Source organism: Balaenoptera musculus, chromosome 14 (assembly GCF_009873245.2).
Source record: "Balaenoptera musculus isolate JJ_BM4_2016_0621 chromosome 14, mBalMus1.pri.v3, whole genome shotgun sequence".
NCBI lineage: Eukaryota > Metazoa > Chordata > Mammalia > Artiodactyla > Balaenopteridae > Balaenoptera > Balaenoptera musculus.
The window spans coordinates 6463541-6490598 of record NC_045798.1 but is presented as its reverse complement, the minus strand read 5'-3'; the positions used below and the strand labels follow the sequence as shown (position 1 = coordinate 6490598).

Sequence of the window (27058 nt, the reverse complement as noted above, 5' to 3'; positions counted from 1 at the left end):
AGTCAATGCACCTTTCCAGACTCAGTCAATGATCATCCTAAACTGCTCTGAGTTCCATCCTACAACTGTGGATGAGACACGAGAACACCTCCTAACTGTCTCCAAGAAGGTCTCACCTCTGGCCATATTTGTTCCAACTTAGATTTTTATTTTGTCTTCCCCCCAAAACTCTGCCTTTGTCCTCAAACAATAAAGTTGGGCTTTGCTCATCTCTGAACCAGGTCCTAATACCACAGCCTTACTATACTGAGAACACTGCTTCTGTCAAAGACTGACTCCAGCACTTTCTTGATGGGAACTAATTGCTCACTTGAAACCCATCACACAATGCAGAGGCTGAGAAGGATGACACAGCCTTTCTCTCTGTCATCAAAGACTATGTCCCCGCCTCCCCTGACCCGGTGCAATAGGGCATGTCTGTGAGCAAGTATCTCAGTGGCTGAAAGCTGCTGCTCTGTTCCACCAAGATTTTCTTGTCTGGTCACCAGGACTTAACCAAAAGATAAAGATGACTCACTATCCAAGACAAGGATTGACCCCTCCTTGGAAAGAATAGGCCCTACCTAATAACCTCTGCTATGTACTTATCTATGGGAACAGAAAATTAAAAAACAACAAAGCCTTTCTTCATCTTTCTTGTCAACGTGCAAGACATATTTCTAAAAACTGGATCTGCTCCCAAATGCCACAGCACTGAGGGAAAAATAATACCAGTGCCCTTTACCTGAGTTGACACTTGTGACAGCTGGAGAGACAGGGGCAAAAAGAAAGCCTCCTTCAGTGTCTGGAGTATGGCAGGAATCTAACCTCCTACACTTGATCATCGTAAAAAATTTAGATAGAAACCATTAGAAAAATATGGCGGTCCCTGGATTATTAAGCCATGACAGTGATGGAACTGTACCTTGGGGAGCTAATGTTTTCACACTGACGTTGCATCAAAGATGGCCCTATAAGAGTATGGTGCCACTCATTTCTAGGTGGAATGTGTAACTTTAAGAAAAATAGTACTGTAATAATACTGGGAATTATAATTTATACGTGGCAGCAATGTGTGAGCAATGTCACATAAGAAATGCCTCATAGGGACTTCCCTGGTGGTCCAGTGGGTAAGACTCTGCACTCCCAATGCAGGGGGCCCGGGTTCGATTCCTGGTTGGGGAACTAGATACCGTATGCTGCAACTAAGAAGACTGCATGCCACAACTAAGACGTCTGCATGCCACAACTAAAGATCTCGCGTGCCAGCAACTAAGACCCAGTGCAGTCTAAATAAATAAATAATTAATTAAAAAAATTATTTTTAAAAATGCCTCATAAACCCTCTCACCTACATGGTAAATAACAGGGGTCCAGGGTGCATTTAGAAGTAGGGTGGGAAGGAAATCTCAAGAGCAAAGGATAATGGATCCTATACTATCTAAATGTAACATATTAAGTGTTGTCAAAGAGGCAACAAAGAGAAACGTTGTAGCAGCAGAGTATCACATGCCTAGAATTCCATTTATTAAAAGTGTTCTTCTTTTTTCTCTCCTTTATTGTAAACTTTAAGCATCTCCGGCTTATTCTTTTGTGTTAGCGGATGGAATTTCACTGCTCAATCCTGAGAATCTGGCTAGGAGAAAGAATCTTGAAAAGAGGAGAACACTTATTCCCTCTTCCCTTACAGCTCCAGAGGAGTAGAGACTTCTTGCTTCAAACAGTTATTTCTGATAAAGTGGTAAACCGGGATAATCACAAAAGTATTCATTTCAGTCTGTTCCCCAGTGTGGAAACTCACATAAAAACATAAACTCCTGTTTTCTGATTAACAAAGAAGTCTTTTAAGACATCTGTGAGACGCCTTCACAGAGCATGGTGAGGACCTGTAAAATGTAACCTTTCACTTCTAAAAAGGCCACTTTCTAACTGGTTGCCTTACTTGATAATTTGTTGTTCTGCTCATATTTAAAGTAGCATCTGTGATTATTTTTTCCCTGAAGGAATAAATACTTGTAAGATTTCCTTATTTTATTTTTTGGTTTACCAGAAGAACTTGGTATTCTTCTCTTTTCCTTTTGTGCATAAAGTATAAATAAATGATGCATCTCTGGTTCAAACAAAATTTTAAAATCTTTGTCTTATTTAAATTATCACACCCAAATTCAGCTGGTGGATAAGAGCCACAAAAGTATGGGACAAACTCATCTGCTAAAGAACAAAAGGGAGGAACTATGTTTTAAAGGTTTTTTAAAATTAATTACACGTATATATTAATTCAGAACTGTTTTTTCGCCCCTCTAACTTCTTCCTAAATTGGAGAGGTCAGAATCTGGTTTAACTCAACTGGCCTCGTTACCATCATGTTCCACTTAAATCCTTGTGCAGACAGCATTTATTGGGTTCTCTGCTGTTTACAGGAAGCTCTGCTCTGCTCCTGGGCCACAGACAAAGAGTCCTATCCCCACTGATCCACTTAATACATGCATTGTGATTGACAGTCAATAGCCTAATCTTTGTTATAACAGATAGAGCATCATTCTTGTGGTTGATAAATTATCATTCCCAGACTTCACTTAGTACAAATGGGACACGTCTTTTTCTTCTTCAAACACAAAACTCCAATCCACCTAATCTTTTCGGTCCACTGTAATGCTGCTTCTCCTCAGCTGTGTTTTACCTGCCAACATGCATTTAAAAATGAGGTAGACAAACTGAAAAAAGTCCAATGCAACTTACTGTTAGTGGATATGAATGGACTTCTTGCTGTGAAATTTGAGTCATGTTTGAGCAATGAAATAAACAGAAACTAAAATGCACAGCAAGCAAAAGAATCAGCCCTTAATCAGTATCTTTCAAAAAATAATTTCAGCTAAGAAAAAAAGCTACTCACCTGCACAACCTGCTGACTCTCAAAAGAATGACTGACATAATTCCATTTTTAAAAAAGAGCTTAAAAAAAAAGACTCCTCTGCTTGCCTTCATAGAAAAGGGTAATTTTCTTCTTGATTAAATGTTTATTACAGAATAGAAAAGCCAAAAGAAGAAATACAAATCAGCGTAATTAAGAAGAGTCTTTTAAAATAAAACACTGAATGTGAGGGTGCTTTATTACCTGTAAAGCCCCACACAAATGCAAAGTAGGATTAGAATCACCTCTGATATCAGGGTGGCCTCTACCCCAGTAAAAGTCTTCCTAGGGTTGAAGTAGGTGTCTGGGATGTTGTCATGCCCACCACTGCAGAAGCCAGAGTAAGAAATAAAAAAGAACCACAATGCCCTCCAATCCAGTTGCCACTGGAGTCCCTCAGCGCCCCCCCTCACGAGGCCTCTCCCACGCTGGTGTGATACCTCCTAGTAGCCATTCCTGCCCAGCGGGGGACCAGCTTATCTGGAAACTCTGCAGGGAAAGAGCAGCCCCTTTTGTCACTGGAGGTTCTAATCATAAGCAACTTGTGCTTTTATGTCAAAGTGAAGTCTGTCTTCCTATAAGTACTACTTGTCTTCTTTGAAACTCGGGGAAATATAAAATCCCTTTGCTGCATGACAGACCCTGAATACTTGAAGACAATTAGGACACACTCACTTCCCTACCCAACCTTTCTGCAGGTTTAAATGTCAAAGCTGGCGATGTGAAACTTGGTGTCACTAAGCTAGCACCTACCTAACTAGTCTGGAACGTCAATCTGAGTCAAACATTTATTGCACCCTTGGTGTGTGAAGCATATAAAGGCGCCTAGTTTCTGTCCTTTAAGGATACCCAATCCAGTAGCTACAACTAATCTTAGTTAATAAACATAGTGTGCCCAGTATATCTTAAGAACTTTTTATGGCTGACCTTGTTCCAGATAAAAGAAAAAAGGCTCATGTCTTTTCTTGCCAGAAATATAAGAAAATTATAAATATAATATAAAAATAAGTATTTCTTAAAAGCCTCAACACTGTTAACATCAGTATTGCTGCAAATGCACTCCATCAATTAAGTAATGATGATGTTAAAATGAATTTATACAACGAATGACAGATGAAAAAGTTAAGCGCCCACATGAGTGATTTTCTGTCGTAAGTAAAAGGATTCATTTTCTAAAAAAAAGATTTAACAATAAAAATATCTAATTTCCAAGAAACCTGTTTGTTAGACTGTTGTATTTACATGTGCTACAGTAAAAAATCTGATACACACAAATTACTGTCTGGTACTTTAGATTTTAAATATACCTAAACTGAATTTACTGAGTAATTATAACATGATGCAGAAGAGCAATAAAAACTATTTTATTTTAAGGTTTTCCAATAGTGTGTATGTATACGTAAACACATGTGTATATACACATAAACATACCACAAGCTTTAAAACCTTCTCCAAAAATATTTCACATAAGATGAACATTTAGCCAAAAGAAATAAATTCAGAACATCTTTGGAGGTAAAAGTCACTTTAAATGTTAGCATTCTTTTCCTTACAATTCAAGGGCAAGAAAATGCAAGGGAATTCTTGACGGTGCAAAACAAAACAAAACTCATTTAATAAAACAATAACAATGTTCTTTAAATAAACGTCAAACTTAAAAGTATGAAAACGTCAATTCTAGCTTTAACACTCTTACAGGCAGGTTTCTGGAAATGTGTAATATATTACCGTATGACAGCCTGGCAGCTCGTATTTTGTTATAAGACCGATTACTGCAACCTAAATTACACAGTACGATCATACTTCCTCTCAGGCCACTTCATTTGCATAATTGGAATAGATCATACGGCTCAATATCAAAGCTTGAAATTAATACAGGTCAGCATGAAAACGTAAGTTAGATAAACTAGACTAACTCGCTGTAGCAGACGGCAGCTCTGTCGCCAAGCCTGGAGCTCTGCTGCATATTTGCATTATGCTCAGTTTCATGAATCACAAGCAAATCGTTATCTAGGGTAAACTAAAGCCCATATCAAAGCTTTAGAGAGGGGCTGTAAAGATAGAGTACTTACGTAAAGGGTTATCAGGACAGAAGACAATGCAACTTATCTGGGAGGGTCTCTAACGTCCACGGGGTGGTAAAACGCATTTAAATAGGCGATGTGGATTCAGACGGCCTCCTCCCCACAGCATCCCAGACAAAGCAGGGCCAGGCCCTCGGGCGCTCCTGGTGCACCTGCAATGCGGATCCCTCACGCTACAATCCCACCCCGGGGCTGGCAGGAGCGGCCCCTGGGCTGCCCTCTCCTCCCCCTTCGGATTGGCTTGGGTGCGCGGTGGGGACGGACTGCAGCCTCGACTGGAGCCCTGGCAAGGGCATCCTCCTCCCCATAACGGGCTGGAAGACCCTGCAGGCAGCCGGCGCGGGGGTCGCTGCGCCTCACTTTTGCCCTCCTTTCCACCTCTTGGTTTTTCCCCCCGAGATGTCTCCGCAAGGGGACACCCTTCCCCACCCCGTGGGTCGGGAGGACCCCTCCCCCTGCAGTGAGGGCTTTAAAAATTATCTAAATGAGTTTCTGCCGCGACAGGTGCCTCCGCCCCCCCGCCGGCGCCCGCAGAGCCTCCCTGCAGGTACCGCCAGGTGAGCGGGGCTGGACTCGGTCACACCTCGGGCCCCGCCTCACCTGCGGGCGCGGCCGTCGCGGTCCTTCAGGCGGCTCCCCCACTCGGCGCGGTCCTCCGGGCGGGCGGCAGCGGGGGCCGGCGGTCCATGGGCGGGGCGGCGGGCGGGGCTGGCTCCCGGCTCCGGCCCTGCCCCGGCCCGGCCGCCGAGGGAGGTCAGTGGGCACCGCCCGCCGAGCGCATCTCGCCGGCTCCCACCCGAGCGCTCGCCGCGGTGCACGCTGGGAGCGGGGGCCGGGGCGGCGAGGCCTGTCCGCGCTGACCGGGAGGGCGGCCGAGGCGCCGGCGCGGCGGCGGGTTTGTGTCTGCGGGGAGGGGCGGGGGAGGCCGATCGATACTCACTTCCCGGGGAGGGGGCGACGCCCCCCTCCCGCAGCTGTGCGGGGTTGGGGAACGGACCGAGGGGAAGGGAGGGTCTGGCCAGTGGGACGCAGGCGCAAAGCTCAGGTGCGGCCGCACTGCGGTTGCCCGGGGTAACGCGGGCCCGGGTGGGGCGCGGGGGAGGAGGAGCGAGGCGGGCGAGCGGGAGCGCGCGCGCGCTGGGCGGTGGGGGTTGGGGGGTACCCGGGACCAGCCTGGGATTGGGGGGAGGGCACGCGCGGGCGGCCGACGGGGGCGGGGGCAGGGGAGGGGGGAAGGGGAGCGGGCCGGGCGGCGCGCATGCGTGCGGCCCCCGCTCCCCTGGGGCTCGCTGGCCTCGTGCGTGCGCACGCGCGCTGTCCCCCGGAGGCGTCTGGGTGTGCGGAGCGCGCGCGCGCGGCTTGGAGGCGCACCTGTGAGGTGTCCCTCGAGGAGAGGGAGGGTGGGTTCGCGGAGTCCGCGGCCTGGGGCGCTTCAACCCCTCACTTGGAGTGAGTTGTGGGGCGGCCGGGCTGCAGTCTCTATTTCTTCTCTGAATCAAGGCGGGGGCGGGGGCGGGGGGCGGGGGCCGGGGAGTGGGCTCGGGGTCGGAAGAAGGATGAGTGGATTAAAGAAAAGAAAAACAACCCATCACTTAGGATGGGCCTCGAGCCGGGGCGGGTGCCCGGGCATCGGTGGGAAAGGTCAGAGCAGCTCCGCGCAGCCGGGCGGCCTGGCGGCCACCGGGCCGGCCCCGGGGAGGGCAGCCTGGCCTTTGGCCTCGGCGAGCCGGCGTGGGCCCGCAGTGCCGGGGAGCGGGGAGCGGGGGTTACAGATGGCGGCAGGGTGCGCGGCGGCGGAGGTGCAGCGGCAGGGGCGAGGCCGGGCGGAGGCCCCGCGGGAGCCGGACTCCCGAGCCGGGCTCCATTGTTGTTGGAGCCGAGGGAAGGGGGAGCAAAACAGCTTTAGAAACCCGTGAAGCCGCGCCTTGGAGCCTTTCCAGGCGGGTCCGCGGAGAGGCGGTAATGGCCGCGCCGTGGGATCAGGGAGCCAGGCTGTGCCGCGGAGAAGCTTGGCTGCATGATGTGATGTTGTGTTTTTTTTTAGAGCGCCTCGCGTCCCAGCAGAGCCAGCCGAGCATCCTACTCAGGTGATGAGGAACCCTCCCGGCACCCAGCGCAGATCGCCGCTGCCGCTGGACTCCTCCATTGTTTGACCATAACAAGGGCCGGATTCTCACCCAGGTAAACTGGATGGCAGCGCCGTCGAGCTCCCTCTCACCTCCCACATCCAAAGGAACCTCCTCTCCTCTTTCAGGACTTTACTCCAGTTTTCTCCCTGTGCCCTGCTTCTGATTAACTCAACATATCCACCTCCCAGACATTTCCCCATCTGGCTTAATCTTCCCGCATCTCTCTGCCAAGTCACCTCTCATTTCCCTCAAAACTCAGCTCCTTTGTGAAACCTTCCTTGCCGAACTCTAGCAACTAAATCTCTCTAGGAGGAGCCTATTCCGGACTTTTCTAGTTGATAGTTTATTGGTTGTCTTATTGCAACAAAGGAGACTAGATGTTTTTTAAACATTCTGAGCTATTGTTTTTTTTTTTTTAAAGGAACGTTTTGTGGTAGTTTATTGTTTTAAAAGGATCGAACTGTTTTTGTTTCTATAGTTTGTCCTTTTTTTGAGGGGGGGCCCTACTTCCTTGATAGGATGCACAGCTTTTTAGAACAGAAAAATGACCTTCTTGTTCAACCCACAGGTTAATTTAAATTTTAAAAATTAGTTTTAAATTAGCAAAGTAAAGCATTTTCTTTGTAAAAATTAAAACATCACAGAGATGGGCTAAAGTCTTTGACTACAAACCTCTGTCCCCAGAGATAACAGCTATTATGTTTGGTGTGTATCTTTCTAGGTCTTTAAAAATGTTTTTACAATTTACAAAATGTGTGTACTTGTATTATCTTTGACTGTTTTAACAAGTACAAGTGTACTCTAGCTTTCAGTTTTAACATATGATGCATTCACTCATTCTGCAGAACTGCTGCATCATGTTCCATAGTTTGAGTACACCATAGTTTATTTAGCCATTTCCTGGATTGATGGCAATTGATGTTTTAACTTTATACTTAAACAGCTTTTTTGGTTGTGGTTCTCTAGTGAAATGAAATTTTAGTGAAGGGAGCACAAATCTACACTAATTACAGAGCCTAAGCTTTTATGATGGAAGTTCTCTTTGGTTCAGAAATTTACATGTGGGAGCCTCCACCCCTCCTCCCATTGTAATTGTGACTCTACTACTTTCAAGTCCTGTGACCTTGGGGAGGACATTTAATTACTCTAAGCCTCAGTTTTCTTTTCTACAAATGGTGATAATACCTGCTCTATCTATTCCACCAAGTTCAGTCATATGATGTATGTGAAAGTCTTTGTAGAGTGTAAAGTGGTGTATAATGTTGATTTTATTGGCCTTTGTGATCTGAAGGAATTTTTAATTTACAATATAATTTATATTTTCTTTTTTGACCAGATGTGTATATTACAGAATACTACAGATAGCCAACTTTGAATGCTGTTTAATTTCTGATTTTGCTATATTTTTACCAAGTACTGTTAATACATTAGACTTTTGAAAGAGTATTTTACAAAGCACATTTTTCATAGTGCTTTACATACCTTAAAAAATAAGGCCTAAAAATTAGTTGCCTGTGAATAAAGTATCAGCAACTTGAACACTACGTAAAACTCTCATAATATGTAAACAGAACTTACTTCCTAGTGATGTAAATTTGTGTATGTGTTTTTCTGAAGCAGCAGCAGATTCAGGTTAGTTTTTATGAGTTCTTTGAGTAAAATGGATTCTTACGGAGTTTGCAGGCAGTATCAGAGTTTTAACAGTAAATATTTATTGAATAATGTGATGGGTATTGTTTTAAGACGTAAGAGATACCATTAGGGGCTTTGTAGGTGTTTTTCTTTCATTCATATATGCATGAATGTCTGTAGTGTGGCCAGCAAAATCAACTTGACCCTGTTCTCTTGTAATTGATCTATGGGGGGAGAGGAGATCAGGAATTAAACACAATCACGCAGCTGCATGTAAAATCATAAACTGGTATCTGCTATGAAAGTGAAGTAGCATTGGCTATGAGAGAGTATAAAAAGGGGACCAAAGTTTAGATTGCAGAAAGAGGGCCCAGGAAAGACTTTTTTGCAAAAATAAGATTTGAGCTGAGATCTGAAGGGTGAGTAGGCGTCAGTGTAGAATGAGATGGGGGATAATTTTCCAGGCAGGGGAACAGCCTGTAGGAAGGCCCAGAAGGGGGGAAGTATTGCCCATTCCGGGAACTGAAAGAATGACGTGTGGATAGATTATGGTGGATGAGGGGCAAGTGTGGCTAGGCAGGGGCCAGATCGTGTAGGGTCTTGTAGGGCAGGTTAAGGATGTTTTATTTCACCCTGAGTGAAATGGGAAACCATTACAAGGGTTCGGTTTTAAGTAGGGGAGTGACATAATCAGATTTGCATGTTTAAACAACTACTCCAGCAGCTGCATGCAGAATGTAGGGGTGGAGAGTCGAAGTGGGGGAGACCAGGTAGGCCATTTCAGAGGCCTTTCTAGAAGAGAGGTGGTCTTTCCCTTCCAGTTCACCTTGACTTCAAACTACCAGCTAAACTAAGGTCAAGATAGGTATTTGATTTTAAAAATAAATAATTGATTTTAAAAATAAATAATTCTTTATTTCTACAAAGTAGGAATAAAAATGCACTTTTTTTATGCGAAAGGCACACATATGTTAAACTAATTATTCATACTACGCTTAACAGAAAAGTATCAAGAGTCAAATTAAAATTTGGGATATTTAACATGTTTTTGGTAAGTTTTGTCAAAGCAGGAATACATGAAATAAGACTGAGGTGAGGCTCTAAAATGAAAAGAAGGGAAATACTTGTAGATGCTATTGGCTTAAAAAAATGAGAATAATAGAAAAAACATTAGACAAAAAAATCGAGAACGTGACTGGGCACACAACGTGTATATAAAATTCATAGCTTTCTGAATACTAAAAATAACCTGGCAGAAACTAAGCGGAAAAACAACCAAAACAGCAGGCTCTGTTCACAATGCAACAAAAAACAAGAAACAGGTAAGCACAGCCTCATCGAGACAAGTGCGGTCTGCCTGGAGGAGACCAGAAAATATCCTGAAAGATAAGACAGAATGTCTTAAACAGAAGGACAGGCCGTATTCCTGGATGTGATGTTTAAACGTTATAGAGATGCCCTTTTTTGGGTGAACTGGACAGAATAGTGAGTAATGAGGTGGGACAAACCCTATCTGATTGTTTAAACATATTGTAGAATCATGTTTGTTCTGTACAGGTCACTGGAACCTATTCAGCACCCCAGAGATAAACTGTATATGGGAATGTAATAAATGACAAACCATCATGAATGCCCTTCAAATCAGGAAGAAGATATGGAAGTAAATATTAAACATCTGGAAAAAGGAGTTATGCACGCTGAGGTGGACAGAGCACAGGCTTTGCAGTCAGACAGACTTGAACTGGATTATTTTAAGTGAGGAAAATAATACCCACCGTGCAGCTGTTGTGACAGAGAGAGATACAGGTCTTCGCACCTATGGGGCCCTCAAATCTGTTGCTAGTTAAAGTCAATGTATTAGACTATGTACACATTTAAAACTTCTTTAAGAAGAAAGAGAAAACAAAACCCTCGGATCAAAAACTAAACCACAAAGGAGGAAAATACTTATGACAAATATAAGTGAAGAGTTAATATCTTCAGCCTTCAAAGAACTCACACAAATCAATGAGGAAAATCATGAAAATCTACACGTGGTTGCAGGATGTGGATAGATAGTTCACTGGATAGAAATATATTTTGTTCAACATTTGGAAAGATGTGTAATCTCACTCATAATCAAATAATTGGTAATTACTCCTGTAGAAAAGTAAAATTCTATTCTCAGTAGCAACAAAACCAGAAAACATTTAAGAGTAAAACACAAATGTACAAGAGCTTTATGAAAAAAGTAAAAACCTTTACCTGAAGAATTTAAAAGCTAACCTAAATAAATGGGCAGACATTACATGTTTCCGGAAGGGACGGCATCTTTGTAAAGATTGCAATACTCTACATATTAAACTGTAACTTCAATGTTATTCCAGTTGAAATCCCAGTGAGACTTACTTTTGGACACTTGATAAATTGCTTCTAAAATTTGTCCAGAGGACTAAATGTGCTAGAGTGGCCAAGAAATTGTTCAAGCGGAAAAATAGTGATGAGCGATTTGCTATGCCAGATATCAAAACATACTGTAATGGTACAGTAATGTAAATGGTGAGCACAAGAATAGACAAGTTGGTACATGGAACAAAGTAGAATCCAGTAACAGACCCATATATATATATAGGAATTTATTATATAATAAAGTTGGTATTTTGAAACAGTTGGGCAGTGGTTGTTTGATGCATTGTATAGGGAAAAATGACTATTTGGAAAGAAAGATTCTACTTCCCCATATTCAAAAATAACTTTTATTTGAATTAAAAAACTAACTCAAAGACAAAAACACCTATAAAAGTACTAGAAGAAAATATAAGAGAATTTATTATGTTGGAGGATGTATTATGTTGGGAAAAATGTTTTTGGGGTAGACCATTTAGGTAAGACCAAGGCCCAAAATCATAAAATAATGATAAGTTGGAACATCATCAAAGCTGATATTTCTGTGTGACAAAAAAACATCACAAGGTGACAAGACTGGGGAAAAAGTTTTGGTAACATGTATAAACAAAGGATAATAGAATTGACACAATTAAGAAATGAATGGAGGATATGAATAGTTCTGAGAGAAATGAAAATATCAAAGCAATGACAGGAAATTCAACCTCACTTGTGATTAGGGGAATGGAAATTAAAACAGTGAGTTTTTTTGGGGGGGGGTGTGGCTCTCAGGCTAAAATTTAAAAGCTACCCAAGGATGTAGAGAAAAATGTACCTCGTATATTCTTGGGAACATAAAATTGGTTCGACCTTTCCAGATGACAGTTTGCTCAAACCTGTCAAAATTTTAAAAACACCCATATGCTTTCATCTAGCAGATACACTTCAAGGAATTGATGATATTCTAATAAGAAGATACAAGTTAGTTTGAATGAAGTCTGTCGCAGCATCACTTAGAATGAGGAAAAGCTGAAGATGAACACAAAAAATTTGGTGCCTGTATACTATGGAATGTTATGTAGCTTTTTAAAAGAGAGGTAGATTTTTATTTATTGACATAGCCTGGATAGATGTCTAGAATATATTTTTGAGCAGGTTTAATTCCGTTTTTTTGTAAGATACAAAACAAAATAGTGTGTGTGGTTGTGTGTGTGTGTGTGTTCTGAATAAAAATAGAGACAGATCTAGAAAGATATGTGACTACTTCTGAGGGGAAGAGAATAGGGGAGACTGAATTTTTATTTCTGGGACTGATTTTATATTTATTTCACAATGTTTTGGATTGTTGCAGTTTTTTTTTTTTTTTACAATGAGCATTTACTTTGTAATGTAGATTTTATAATTTCTCACTTAATATAAAGGCCTAAATTTAGACTAAAAAATTTTTAAGACCTAGGACTTATGAGGATGTAGCAAAAATGTCACACTCTGATGTTACATTAGACATATGTATCAAGAGCCTTAAAAGTAATCATATTCCTTGATGTAGAAACCACCTAGGAGCCATCAAAGGAATATTTTTAAATACAGAGAGGCTTTACATAGAAAAGATATGTATTGTGGAATTATTTTTAAGGGTGCATTTCCTATAACTTTAAGGGGTAAGTTATGGTACATCCACTGGATAATATACTACTGGCCGTTAAAATATTTATGAAGAAAATGTATTAAAGTGCTTATGACAATGTTGAAGGAAAATCAGGATGCAGAATTGCATACGTGATATGATTAAAACTCTTAGTTAAACAGAAGTCCCAACAACCCTCCACAAAAACCTATGATGGAAAAATGTCTAGAAGAAATTAAATGAAAATCTTAAAAGTTGTGGATTTTGGGTAGTAGGATGTTGGATGATTTAAACATTTTTGCTTTTTTTATTTTCCAGGATTATATGTTATTACATCTATAATTTGTTATTTCATTTATTTTGGAACATTTATTTTTAAAAAGTACATCATATCTAGAACATGTGTTAGCTGCATGGTTAATAGATATGTGCCCTTTAAAAAAATAGATTTGTCTTATATATTAAAGTGTCCTCTAAAATGTTCTCTAAAAACTAATATCTAAACATTTTTTGAGTGATACATTTGGAGTAAGTGAATGAATTTTGTCGCTTCCAACTTTTGAAGGAAAATTGCTTCTTAGCAATATGCAGAATAAAAATAGTACTCATTTCTTGTAACTGTAGAATAAATGCAGAAACTTAAAACATGGGCCATGGAATTTCCTAGTTTGACTCTTGTTAACTCTTTGTGTTCCTAACACACAGATCCAGTCACAGAGCAAGTTGCATTTAACTGAGTCAGGATGAGTAGGACTTAGCCAGCTGGACCAAGGGCTAAAGCATTGAGAGCCTGATTATTATGCAGTGCCTGCAAGTGACTCGGCAGAGTGGAGCTCAAGGTACCTCGGGGTATGCAGTGTAGGTGAGGCTGAAGGGGTTATCCTAAAGGCATGTGCATTTGTTCCCTTGCCAGGGGTTAACTGTGGACCTGCGGTAGGTTCTGTGGACGTGGAGTGGCATGTGGCTTAGTAGAGGACAAAGCCGAGGAAGTGTGATAGTGGAGAAAACGTTGCGGACATGGAAAGACTCTGGGGGCACATAAGATGGTATCCTACATAATCCAGATTTAAGGGTAGGGGTGCAAGTCAGGGGAGGCTTTCTAGAGAAGGTGAGCCCCGAAGGTAAATGGCGGGAGCATCAAGTGTGAGGGCCCAGAGTTCAACGGAGCGTTGCGGGGGCGGGGGGGCAGGGAGTGGTTGAGGCCTAGGAGCAGACAAAGCCTGGCGAGTCTGAAGAAGTTTGGTTTGGCTGGAGCTAGAATTGGAGTGGGCAGCTGTGAGAGATGAGCCAGGAGAGGTAAATAGTAGCTAACACTGATCAGAGTTTAAAAGCCTGGGACTTCCCTGGCGGTCCAGTGGTTAAGACTCTGCGCTCCCAATGCAGGGGGCACGGGTTCGATCCCTGATCGGGGAACTAAGATCCCGTATGCCACATGGCCAAAAACAAAGAAACAAAAAATATATGCCGTATGAATAAATTTGGAAATTACACTGAGAATTAATGGAACCCATTGAAAAACTTTAAGCAGGGTAATAAACAATCCATTTTGCATTTTAGGAAGATTACATTACAGTGGATAATGGATTAGAGGAAGGCAAGCCTGGAGGCTTTGTAGCGTTCCAGGGGAAGATGGTGGCCTGAATGACAGCTGAATGTAGGTGAGGTGGGTGGATAAATTCAGGAGGAATTGAGGAGATAGAGTGACAGAAATTCGTGAGCGGGAGGAGGGTTGATGGTAACCAGGTTTCTGACTTAGGCAATTGAGAGACTAGTGGACGCATTTACTATAGTTGAGAACAGAGCTGGCTTTGGTGAAGAGATGACAGATTTTTGGACATGCTGAGTGTATAGGGCTTGTAGGACATGTAGGATCTTCCTGAGAGAATTTGCAAAGAATGATTTTATGATGCAGATACATGCTTTGTTATATGAATGACTGGGTGCTGTGCATAAATCCATTATTAAAAAATCAGTGTTTCTGTGTGGTAAATTTTTCTTGGAATATAATTACATATCTATATATTGTTTAAGATTGGGATATCTGTCTAGTTTAGACTGGACTGTTGATGTCTTTTATATGGAGTTAAGACTGCATGACCCTGACTTTGGGTAATACTGTGATTGCCTTTTGGGCTAGACTCTGACTCTTTGAGCAGGTGGTGGTCCTATAGTCAGTCATCCTGTTGTCAGTACTGCTGAATAATTGGAGCGATTTCTATTGATGTTTCCAAACTGGTCGTTCCACACAGAGGTGGGCCAGGACGTAGGCAGAGGGGTGCCCTAGGTCTGCATCCATCCACAGGTGCCCACCTGGCCATTAGAAGTTGACTTAGTCCATTTGGGCTGCTATGACAAAATACCATAGACTGGGTGGCTACAACAACAAATATTTATTTTTCACAGTTCTGGAGGCTGGGAAGTCCAAGATCAAGGTGCCAGTAAATTGAGTGTCTGATGAGGTCCTGCTTCCTGGTTCATAGATGCCATCTTCTTGCTGTGTCCTCACGTGGCAGAGGGGCGAGGGAGTTCTCTGGGGTCTCTTTTATAAGGACACTCATCCCGTCGTGAGGGCTCCACCCACATGACCTAATCACTTCCTGAAGGCCCCACCTCCTAACACCATCACACTGGAGTTAGGGGACACAAACATTCAGGCTGTAGCAGAAGTATAGATTGAGGTTGGAGAATCATTCACAGTGTCCTCACCACACAGCTGGCGTGGAAACCGTGGATGGGCGAGATTGTGTAGACCAGAGTGAGGAGGAGCCCGGAGCAGAGCCGGGGCATGAGCTATCGAGGAGAAGGTAGCGAGACCTTTACATTCTCAGAAGAATTCATTAGAGAGGAGGAGGATGTCTTAGAGAACAGTTGGTTAAAAGAAAGAAAGTGCATTTGAAATGGCTTAAGTGAAGGGGGATTTCTGAGGAGGCTACCATGGCATCCAAGGCTGTTTCTTGGCTGAGACCCAGTGGTGGCTGGAACGTCGACAGGAGTCAGTGCAGCTGCTCTCTCTGCCGTTGTCCCTCCTGAGTCACGGTCCCTGCCGGTTCACTCTATAGACCCAGACTTCCCACCGCCCGAGTCTAAACTCTCAGGGAAGAGCATCTGATTGGTTCAGCCCAGCTGATTGGGTTCACTGTTGCAGGGCCTACAGGGGCAGATTCGCCAGGCGGTGAGTGCAGAGGAGGGGCTCAGGAGAGGGCGGTTCCTGGCAGCTGAGGAGGAAGTTCCCAGACCTGGCAGGGGCAGTAGTTTTAAATGTTCGCAGATGTGATAAAGGGATAAGGAGTGAAACTAGATTGGGCAAATCAAAGTGTTTAGCCTAAGTTTAAAGAATTACCACAGCTAATCCAAATTGGGAGAACTGCAAGATGGATAACCAGTGGCTATGGTGGATACTCATTTGGACAGAAGTTGGAAGAAGGGAGATTTTCAAAAAAATGAAGTTTAACTTTGACGTTATCAGAAGAATTCAAAGTTTGATTTTAAAAAGCAGTCATTTGTGTTGCTGATACGAAAGCATTTCTGCAGCTTTATTCTGACTCTCGAATATGCATTGTCTCTTGTGTCACCTGATATAAGAAATTCAGTAAAGCTATTCTAGAGCTCATTTATTTTTCATAACCTGCAAGTTCATAAAATAATCATAGCTTATTTCCACATCTTATGTTGCAGCGCCTTCCACAGTATTGTGACAGATCTTGTGAGGAAGCCCTTATTAAAGCCAGAGCAAACGTCTGTCCCAGAGAGGTTAGGTAAATGATAAAACAATTCATTTGCCTCTTAGGTAAATGATAAAACAATTCATAAAAATAACCTGAACCCCTTTCCTTCAGAGTAAACCCCATTATGTCCCTCTGGCTTTCAAAATTATTTTTAGATGTGCGTGTCAAACGTGTAGGATTAAGCTTGATAGGATTTAAGAATATTTCAATGATTCAAAATACTTCGCATCGGCCGGCAAACGTAAGTCAGGTTTTTAGTTAACCAATATGCAGTAACATTACTTTATCTCTATATTATGCTAGGATTAGGACCTTGTGATAAGCCCCCAGACTCACAATTAGGATCAGGGAACCTGCAGAAAGCAGGTGGTACAGATCTTCATGCTGCGTAGCAACGAGTTAGAGGTAGTAATCCACTGTGAAATTCGTTTCAGGTTCTAATGCTGTCGTGTGAATGGCCGTGAAGATTTCTGAGCAAGTGTTTGAGCGCCCTCTGGAGGCATTCTGCACGGTTAAAACGCAGCTCCTACAAAAGGTTCTCTTGAACAGCCCGCGTTGAGAACGCGTGGACTGGATGGCTGGCCTGGGGGGGTGTAAGTGGGGGCAGCGAGAGCCCAGCTGGAGCCCACGGCAGTCCCGGTGCTTAGGGAGGAGCGGGAGTCTCCAGCAGGCTGGGAAGAAGACCGTACGTGGTGAGCATGGAGTCACAGAAGGCCGTGTCCTGCGAGAGGAAGAACGCGCCGGGAGGAACTTTAGTGGCAGGAACTTTAGTGGCATAGTGATGGGTGGAGGAGTAAGTAGGAAGTGAAGCGATAGAAGTCGGGAAAATAAGTCTTGAAGAAGCCTGGGTGGGGAAATGGAGAGAGAACATGGCAGCTAGAGAAGGCATAGGATTGAATACTGGTTTTCCTTACGACGGAAGAGGCTTTGCGTTGGTTTAAATGCTGAGAGGAGAAAATAAGCAAAGATCAGATGAAATGGAAAGATGTGTAGGGTGGGGAGGGGGAGAGAGTTGGATTTAAAGCTCCCAGCCTGGGAGACTTGTTGGGGGAAGATGTTGCCTTTTATAGGGACTTTATATGGCGAATTAGTGATTTTCAGTTCATTGTGGGGTGATAGGGAAATATTCCTGTTATGAGAGAATGTGGAATTGTCGTCATGGAAATGGTTCTCATTCAAGCCAAGCAGGTGGTTGAGCTAAAAAAAAAAATGGAGTCAGGATGTACCTTTAAGCGGACACTTGTGTTTAGAAAGAAGGAATAAAAGAAATGGTCAATGCCTTCAGCAAGGCCTGAGGAGAGGTGAGAAAGTGCAGGGAACTGGGGACGGAGGAGACGCGTGTAAACTAGAGTCAAAGAGTGAAACAGGAGCAAGGGTCTGGTCTTGAGCTCTGACGCGGAGGGGAATGGTTTTGTTTGTTTGGTTTGTTTTTTTCTATTGTGTTTGGCTGCACCACACAGCTTGCAGGATCTTAGTTCCCTGACAAAGGATTGGACCCCGGGCCCTCGGCAATGAAAGCCCGGAGTGTCCTAACCACTGGACTGTCAGGGAACTCCCAGGGAACAGTTTTGCAGAAGAGGCATCATGGGGGTGGGGTATAGAAGGGGGAGTGGGTGTATGGGGGGGCAGGACCAGGAAGTGTAGAGGTCTGCGGGGAAGGCCAGCAGAGAAGGTGGGGAGAGGGCAGTGGTTGTAGCTGGAACAGACGGTGAGCTTCTCTGTGCTCACCCAGTGAGAGCCCTAATCAGCAGTGACTGTGGAAAGAGAATTATATTTGCCTTTCTGCTTTTACAGGTATAAGATTTAAATCTTGTACAACTTCTGAACTACCTCCTATTTTTCTCAGATTAAGAATCTGGCCAAATGGGAGAGAATGTTTGGATCTGTTCCTGACATTCGTGGGGACTCTTGCACAAGGAGAGAGTAAATATGACCAATTTTTGATTTATTTTTCTGACAGATGTCCTTCAAACATACAGGACCATTTGTAGCCTAAATAACATGTTTTCCCTTCTTTTTGGTAAAACTAATAGGATGGCTAGTAGAAGTTGTTTGGCTTCATTTTTGTAAAATATTACATTAAGAAAAAATAATAGACTCCTAATTCAGGAGTACCAAAATTACAATATGTTTAAATTTGGGAGGTGAGGGTTGATTTCTAACTTGAGGCTGCTCAGTTTTGAGTAGTAAGGCATGATACGTAAGTGTAAACTTCTGCAAAGGGCAGGTGGGCAGGTGCCAGCTTACACGCAAGCACGTCTCCTTCCGCGGGACTGGTTCGCGGTCCTTAGACGGCCTCAGCACTCAGCTTCGGGGGCCTTTACCATGCCACGTGTCAAACGTGTTAAAAAAAAGTACCCACGTCCCACATGAAATGAGCTTATACAGAGCTGTGAGTTAAGCTTCATTTGACTAGTTGTAGACATTAAACATTTATTAACTTTGATTTTATGATTTTCTTTTCATATTTTACATCCAGTAAATATTTTTTTTCAGGTCTCAAACATTTTCATAGACCATTGAGATGCTCATAAGCCCTAGGGCCTGTGCCGAAGGAGCCTAGGGGATGAGACCCCCCTGTTCTGTTGGGATGTCTAGGCACGTCTGGCTGGGGTGGACTTGCCAGGAATCTGTTTGTTGGAGGCACCGAGCTGCCTCCTGGGAAAACTCCATCCTCAGGGAAGCTGAAGTAACTGTTTTAGTTAGCGATTTTCTGTTGGAAGGAGCAGAGATCCATTCCATTTTAGGAAACGGGATATGGCGTAAGGATGCGCCTGGACCAGAAAACTGTCGTTAACTAAGGCAGCTCAGAGACAAACAGTCTTTCCTATCGACAGTGGGGTCTCAAGGCAGCTGTCTTTCCTTTGTGTCTTTTTCCTCTTGCTGCCATTTGGTGTTTTCTTTTTTCCTATCCCATCTATCTTTTCTCTACCTTACTTAGAGATTCTACTTCCTCATGACTTTGGTTTGCTGTGATTGCTCATGACCGCTCCAGTTCCTTTGTACATAGTAACCTTTCAGCTTCATCTCTCCTGGCTAATCACCTCATTTTCAATATTGTTTAGATTCCTGAGAGAGAGAGATTGGGAATACAACTTTGTTGCAGCTTTTACTGTTATTCCAGGCCACAGCAGAGGTCACTGTTAAGCTCATGGGTCAGGTGTCTGCACTTAGTCTAAGATGCTGTGGTGAGGTGAGATGGAGTGGTTATATGGTCTACAGCAGCTGGGCCTATCCTTAAAGCTGAGGCCGTTCCCATTTGCAGGATTTGCAGGCACCATGATTGGCATGTGTAATTCAGCAAGGAAGAAAAAACCTGGCCCCCTCTCAAAACCATTTGAAATTCCTGCCCTTTAAAGTATATCCTGTTAACAACCTTCATTCTGAGTCAACCCTTTGTTCCCATTTTAGAAACTAAAATCCCTAAATATATTGAAAGCATTTTCATTTTTCCTTTTTCTCCCCATTTGATTCAGTCTCAGATGTTGCAGGGTCACTCAGGGCAGTCTGTAGGATTCCATTTCTCATGTTAGTGGTTTCTGCTGAAATGATAGAGCTGCTTCAGATAGCTGTTAGCAGAGTTGGCTAACTCCAACCTCGTATCATTTGCATCCTTCCCCCCAGATATCTGGGGAGCTACATAGACATATAGTAACTTAGCACCGTCCCTAGATTCCCCAAATTTAGGAGAATATTGCATCCTAATGTTAACATGGCAGCAGTTTGATCCCTAACTCCCTTAATGTGTTATCACTTCCCAAGGAAAAGTGATGTTCCCCGAACTTTAAAATAGATCTTGGGATCTATACCCAAACTACTCTTAGCAGTTTTAGAATATAGCAGAGAGGGGAGGAAGTAGATGGAATAAATAAAATAATGATAACGATAGCTAATCTTCGTTGAGCCCTTAACATTTTCTAGGCACTATTTTAAATACTTGTCATACGTTAATTTATTTAACCCTTAAACTACCTTATAACGTTACTTTTCAAGGTCAGGTGCCTTTTATTATCTCCATTAACTGCACTCTTAACCTCTTAGGTGAAGGTTGCACAGCTAGTGTATGGTAAAACCAGGATATGAACTCGTTCAACCTGCCTCTAGTCTCTGCTCCTTCAGCAGCCTCTCACCTGGAAAATAAGTGAGAAAAACCGTATTGATTTTAGACTCTCTAGGGTTCCAGCCAATCCGAGTCAGTTACTCAGTATCCAGTGTGAACCTAAAACTCAATTTGGATAAAGTCCCTATCAAGAGGCTACTTATGATACTAGAATTCCTATATCTTGGAGGGAAGTTGTGCAGGCTTGCCTGGAATTTCCTTTCTAGAGTTTCTCAGGCTTTCTCATCCTCTGTTTGGCCCTACAGGCCTTGAATTCCATATTTTTATATAAATCCTAAATATAAGTGGGTCTACCTACCTTCTGAGCTGGGAGCCCACATTTATAATAGTTCTTCGAAAAACTTTGTGATCCTAAATTCTCCATAATACAAACCTTCTACTTTTCTCTCTGCATGTTTCTAACCCAGCAGGATCCCGAGGCTTTTGTTGCCCTTCAGCCACTGTGGGCCCTGCCTCTGCCTCTTCTTCTGGAATGTCTTGGGGGTTTTGACTTCTGTTACTGTGGTAAGTGTTCCCCTTGTTTGACTGTTTTCCTCCATGGAGAATCGCCCTCAACTATTTCTAAACCGAAACTGTCTCTGGAGTTTTTTCTAAGCATGTTCCCTTTCGGACTCAGTGAGGAAGAAAGTCTCCCTATCTCATGATTTTTCTTAAGCTCTTGCCTCTCTCTGGCTTTGAGGTCTCTAGGCCTTAGACAACTTTCCTTAACTCTGAAGACAGCAGAAGCATCTTTCTCCCATCTGGAGTTCCTCTTTGTACCTCTGGAGTTTGATTTTCTTAATTTCATGTAAGCCATTGGTTATTAAAGCTTCACTCTCTCTCTTCCATTTTCCTTTGCTGTCCTGAAGGCCTTCTGGACCAGAAACCTGCTTTTTAGACTGATGCCCTCCTGGTTTTCTTTCCCATTGGTCCTGTCTTCACTGAGATATCACAACTTGTTTTTAAGCTGAGTTTGTTGCTCCATAAGTTTCTGGTGTTTTCTTCCAAAGTCTGAACAGCAGCTTTCTCCTTAAATATGAGTTCCTGAAAGTCTTCTTACCGGGGACTCTGTTACATCAGTCTGTGCAGACACGATTCTGAGAGCAGCATGTTCCCAGCACAAGCATTTTTTTCCTTCATTTTCTTTTGAGCCTTTGGATTTGTGATCATTTTTTAATAATTTTTTTTTTCCTTCAGCTTGACTCAAGAAGACAACATATATTTTACATAGAACAGCTATTTGTTCCTCTTTATTTGGTCATTGCTGAAATCCAAAATACTCCAGTTGAACCCGCAGTCTGGATCGCTGTGGTTCACGTTCAGGATAAAACTTTACGTCCTTGCCACGCAGAGCTGGGCAGCAGGAGGAGGGAGAGCCCCGTCCCAGCGGTTGCTGGCCTGGGGCACGTGGCTTCTCACCTTTTCTCCTCGCTGCCAGAGGTTGAGTTCTCAGCTCTGGGCCTCTCCCTGCCCTGACTTCACGTCCCTCCTGCACGAGGAGAACTGACTCAGTGAGATAAAGGACGTTTCAGTGGCCTCTGTCCTAGTGGGCGTAGTTACTGCGCACCGTGAGAAGGTTAAGCCTGTGGGGAGGTGTGGTGTCTTTCTCTTTCCTGACTCTGCTTGGCAGGGTGGGAAGGCTGGGCTGCTCCTGACCAGCCCAGGGGAAGAGAGGCTGCTCTCCTCTCTTCCTCCGGGTGCTGGATTGACTTCCAGGCCACGGCCCTGTCTGGAAGCCTGGGCGAGTCTACCTGTGGGCATGGCGGCAAATGATCTTTCTCTCTTCTCTGTCCCTTTCTGGCTCCATTCTCTCTGGTGCTGACTTGGGTCCCCTCAGCCAGCCTCCTTTATGATGAGTAGTAAGACTTGAGATACAGGCCTAGTAGTTTACGAATTCCTGTTCTGCCCATAATTACTTTGGTCTCAAGCTCAAGGTTACCACTAACAGAGGGAAAAGGAGTTCTCCATGTGATCTAGCCCCGCTGTGGAATGCTGCATCAGGAATGGGGTTCACAGGCCTAGCTAATGATGAAGTATTCATGTGTTTTGTATTTCTGGTTCAGTCCTATGCACATTTCTGCCTAGAGTTCCTGGAGGTGAGGAGTGTTCGCTGAGACCACTGGCCACATTTGTTAGTAGTCTTTAATAGCGTACGTTTCCAAAATGCCACTGATCACCCTCAGGTGCTAGTCCTACCAAGCCAAAAGCCTGAACGCTGAAGTTCTGCACTGTTTTTTGTAACCATTCCCTGGCTCTTTTTGAGAGCGGGGTGGTGATGCATTTCTATCCATGCTAATCCTGAATTCTGATGGCCATAGCTTATGCAGTTGTAGGATTATGGTTATCTCTGTATGGCTGTAGGAAGTTAGCTGCTCTCGCAGCTCGTGCTTCCTGAGCGAGCCTGCTCCACAGATCTGTCACGCCCATACGTACTTACCTTGGTTTGCCAAACAGAACAAGTTACAAGTTGTGAACCAGGTATAAAAATAGCCAGAATCTGAGATATTTAAAGTAGTCAAATTCATAGAAACAAAGCAGAATGGAAGGGGGAGTTGTTCAGTGCGTACAGAGTTTCAGTTTTGCAAGATGAAACCTCTGGAGAGGTTTCACAATAATGTGCACATCACATACTTAACACTACTGAACTCTACACTGAAAAATGGCTAAGACGGTACATTTTATTATGTATTTTTAACCACAATTTTAAAAATGCATAAAAAAACCAGAATCCCAAATCTCTAATTTTCTGACCTGCCAACTGCTGTTATACTCCCAATCCCAGCGTCCCTGGGGACAGTCCTGTTAAAAATCCACTTTTCATTTCTGTCGCCGTCTCCTGGGCCCAGTCTGTGTGTATCCTTCCTTTAGCTGGCCAGGCCCTGTGTGACCTTCAGGTATTTCCTTGGCTTCTCCCTGAGGGTGGCTTGAGCTTTCTAGTCTCTGGTCCTTTTTCTTCTAGGCCCGAACATGGATTTTGTCCCTGTAGGTCTTACTCCTCCAGCAGTACGAGGAGGAATCAAGTCTGATAAATGAGAGTCATTCTCGCTGCGCATTAGAGCTCCTCTGACCTGAGCCTGCTGTGCTTGCTCTCCCGGCCTGGCCCTGCCCAGCTGCTGCGGGCCTTGGAGCAGGGAGAATCCCCTGGCCCAGCTGGGAAAGGCTGGTCCCCTGAGGAAGACAAAGCCAATAGAATCAGCCCAAGGGAAGGGACAGGAAAAGGCAGGTTATGCAGGCAAGGGTACACTGTCTTATAGGCTGTAGTGCTTACGTGCATCGACTCTCCAAGCATCCCGAAAAGCTTTTGTTTTCAGTCCCCCCACCCACACCCCCCGCTGCTTCCCGGTCATTGCTGCTCCTTCCTGGGGACAGAATGAGGCAGAGGCCCTAAAGCCCCGTGATGAGAGCGAGCGTGAGCATCTGTATGACTAACAGTGGGTCTGACCGTCCATTTCCTGGATGAGTGAGTTGAGGCTGAGAATGAGTGACCTGTGGCCACACAGCTGTTCAGTGTCAGATCAAGAATTTGAACTTAGAACTTCTTACTGCAAGCCCAGTGTTCCACCCACCAAATTATTATGACTCCTAATGTATATAGATGTTACACATTTACTAGATAGATAAGGTAAACTTGGGCCTTATATGTGGTACTCACATAGGGGCCATCAGTGAAGCAAATCACATTCTGTCCCATTCCTTGGGCGTTCCTGTGTACAGTGTCGAAGAGCAGGAAACAGGTGGTGGTGGAGTCCAGAGTGTGAGGAAATGTCACTGCAGTCGGATGGATTTTAAGACAATCCTATGAATAGAGAGTGAAGAAAGAAAAACTGCTGGGTAGAAGCGGGAGGTGCAGGAGATAGACACGAAGGTGTGAAAGCAGCGTTTGACTTGGAGCAGAGGAGGAACCGTAATTACTGGGAGACACACTGTCGGGTCTTGGGAGGCCTCTGCCTGTGAGATGACCCTCTTGGCAAATGAAGGAGTGTGTCATGCACTAGTCAAAATAAGGGAAATAAGGAAACACATTTATTTGGCTTCAGCCAAGCTGTGGGCACTCTGATAAGTACTTTCACACTTATTATCTTCTTTAATTATCACAGCAAAGGGTTGTAGACACGATTATCCATATTTTTACAGATCAGTCTTAGATCAGCCGGGGTCACACAGCAAGCGGCAGAGCCAGGCCCACGCCCCGCTGTGTCATTCCATTCCATAGGTCATTTTTGTGGGAGGACTGGGCTGGAGGGAAGCTGAGGAGAATATACCTATGTCATCCTTTATCACCGTAATCACACAGGCAGTTGTCCTTCTCAGACTTCCTTCTCAGACTCAGAAGAAAACGTGGCATCACGCCCTCCATACTTTTTGTTGCCCTTCTCCAGACCTAATTTCATAGTCTCTGAGATAATTTCTAGTTAAAGAAAAATCAGGCGCGGTTTCTTTTGTCTTTTATCTTTTTTCCATTAGGAGTCATTAAACCAAGTCACATGAAGAGCAGTTGTCCCAAGGACAGGAGGAAAGCAGCTGTCTTCCCTATGGATCATTAAAACCCAGAGCCCAGATCCTTAGCCATTGAGAACTTTATTAGGCGCGAGGTCAGGGAACCTAGGACTTTTAGCGTGTAAGGCCTCAGGACGTGTGGGCAGGAATAGGGGGCGGGGAGAGAGGAGCCCACAGACGTGGGGCCCCAAGTAGGAAACGTGGTCGGGGTAGGGATAAGGTGGCCTCCCTGGGAGATCCTGGGCGAGCGGCTGAGGGAGCCAGTGTCAGGGGTTCTCTTCTAGTGCTCAGGGGTCACACTGGATTGGAGTCTTTTCTCACCAACTGGTGGCAGGGAAGCAGAGAGGAAGGCATCAAAAGTGATGTAAAATCCACTGTTGTCATTAAAGTTGAGTTGGAGACTCCTGCTCAGAGTCAGAAACTCCTTTGACTGACCTAAAAAGTTGACCTCAATACCCTCGGGGAAATTGTCCCTATAAATTACTGAGGCAGCTGATTATCAGTAGTGGATTCAGGACGTGCTGCTTGAGCGCCAGGTCAGGGAGTGTTGGAATAGGGGTTAGGGCAGTTACTGAGGGGATGCCGCGTGAATGGCAGCCAGTGGCCGGTGACTGACGGACCGTTTCAGGAGCCTGCTTTGAGGCCACTGTGGTTTTCCGAAGCGTGTGGTGCTCCAGTGAGTAGGTGCAGCGCGTGCGCGCCTGAACTGGCCCTTAGGTGGATAGAAGCCTGGACCGTGCTCTCAGGCTGCGCATTCTGGTGTAGAGGGATTTGGCCCCAGGAGATTGAGGCCCCGGAGAGAGCTGTGTGCTTGAGCTGCTGTAAGCGAGGCTCCCCTCTCAGCTTGGACTGCCTCCAGCGTCCCGTTCCTGAAGTTAGCCCGGGAGCTGAGGAAGCCTGCGTCCTCACGTCTGTGAGTGGGAAGCACACCTCAGGAGAGTGGCCCCGCAGTGGGGCCTTGCAGGGGCTTGTCAGCGAGGGCAGATGAGGTGTGGGGAGCGGACTAGCTGGAGGCCTTTGTGGCTGCCGTAGAGTGCTGGGGGAAGCGAGCCACCAAGGTGAGAGGTCTGGGACCTTACAAGGTGGTCTTCCCTGTGACCCGTTACCGTAGAGGTGGCCCGGGGCACGTGCAGAGGGACTGTAATGAGGAAAGCGGCCCCGGTAGCTTGAGGAGTGAGGTATTGGGAAAAGTGTGGGAAATAGGAAGGGCCTTTCGGGCAGCCAGCCTGGGTGTCTTCCAGGCCGCTAATATCTTCTATTCAAGGACCGATGGTGATGTAGGAGCAAAATAGAGTGGGTTTGGCATTCACAGTCCTAATCGATGCGTTACAAGTGGCTGCTGTAATTAAGTTATTCTGAGACAGATAGCTGAGCAAAGATGAGGTGGATTGGGCCTGTGGAGCTTGAGTATCTAGGTCAGCTGTACCCTGTTATGTGTGGTTTAGACTGGAATTTTCTGAAGGTGTAGTGAGATTAACAAGGAGGTAGATGCTGCCTCTTTTGTGTGCCCAGGTCCCTGCAGCACACGGGGGTGGGGGTGGGGCGTGGCCTTGAACTTCTTAGCCCTGTTCCTCTGCAGCATGCAGGCACCAGGGACCTGAACAGCCTTTCCATTTATTGTTGCCGAGGCCTGTAGAAAAGGGCCAAGCAGAGGTTCCTTAGCATACCACTGCCAAATTAATATCTGAGTGAGTTGATTTGTGAGACTTCCTGATGGTTTGTGAGGAGGAGGAGTGCCTAGCCATGCTGGGGACATGGTCCATGTTCTGTCTCTACGAACAGGGACATCCATTATGTCCAGGGGGCACCGTATAGGATGATAAGAATCACAGGGCCTTGGAACCGAAATCAAGGTCTTAGAGGAACACTTTAGTAGCTTCTGCCTAATGGGATAATTTCTGAATCCTTTATAAAACGTCTCTCTGGGTAAAGAGTTATTTCTTGTGGTGTTCATCTTTTAGTCTTCTCATGTACAAAACTTGACTTTGGGGTTATTGTAGAGGAACTTGGA

At 44.5% G+C, this 27058-nt stretch overlaps 2 protein-coding genes across 17 annotated transcripts in view; one reads left to right on the top strand and one right to left on the bottom strand.

Moving 5' to 3' along the window:
• CCDC92 (coiled-coil domain containing 92) overlaps positions 1-5789 on the bottom strand; it is a 30526-nt gene extending 24737 nt beyond the window's left edge. For 2 of the 3 annotated variants that reach the window (XM_036874445.1, XM_036874447.1), the window contains exons 1-2: positions 5575-5683; positions 4963-5126 (exon numbers count right to left, since the gene is read on the bottom strand). The gene's annotated coding sequence lies outside the window, so the exon portion shown is untranslated. Of the gene's footprint in view, positions 1-4962; positions 5127-5574 lie in introns of all 3 variants that reach the window. The other variant, XM_036874448.1, reaches the window with a different exon arrangement.
• ZNF664 (zinc finger protein 664) overlaps positions 5670-27058 on the top strand; it is a 33589-nt gene continuing 12200 nt past the window's right edge. For 6 of the 14 annotated variants that reach the window (XM_036874464.1, XM_036874451.1, XM_036874463.1 and 3 more), the window contains exons 1-3: positions 6285-6423; positions 7019-7155; positions 20982-21075. The gene's annotated coding sequence lies outside the window, so the exon portion shown is untranslated. The other 8 variants (XM_036874465.1, XM_036874458.1, XM_036874456.1 and 5 more) reach the window with 5 other exon arrangements.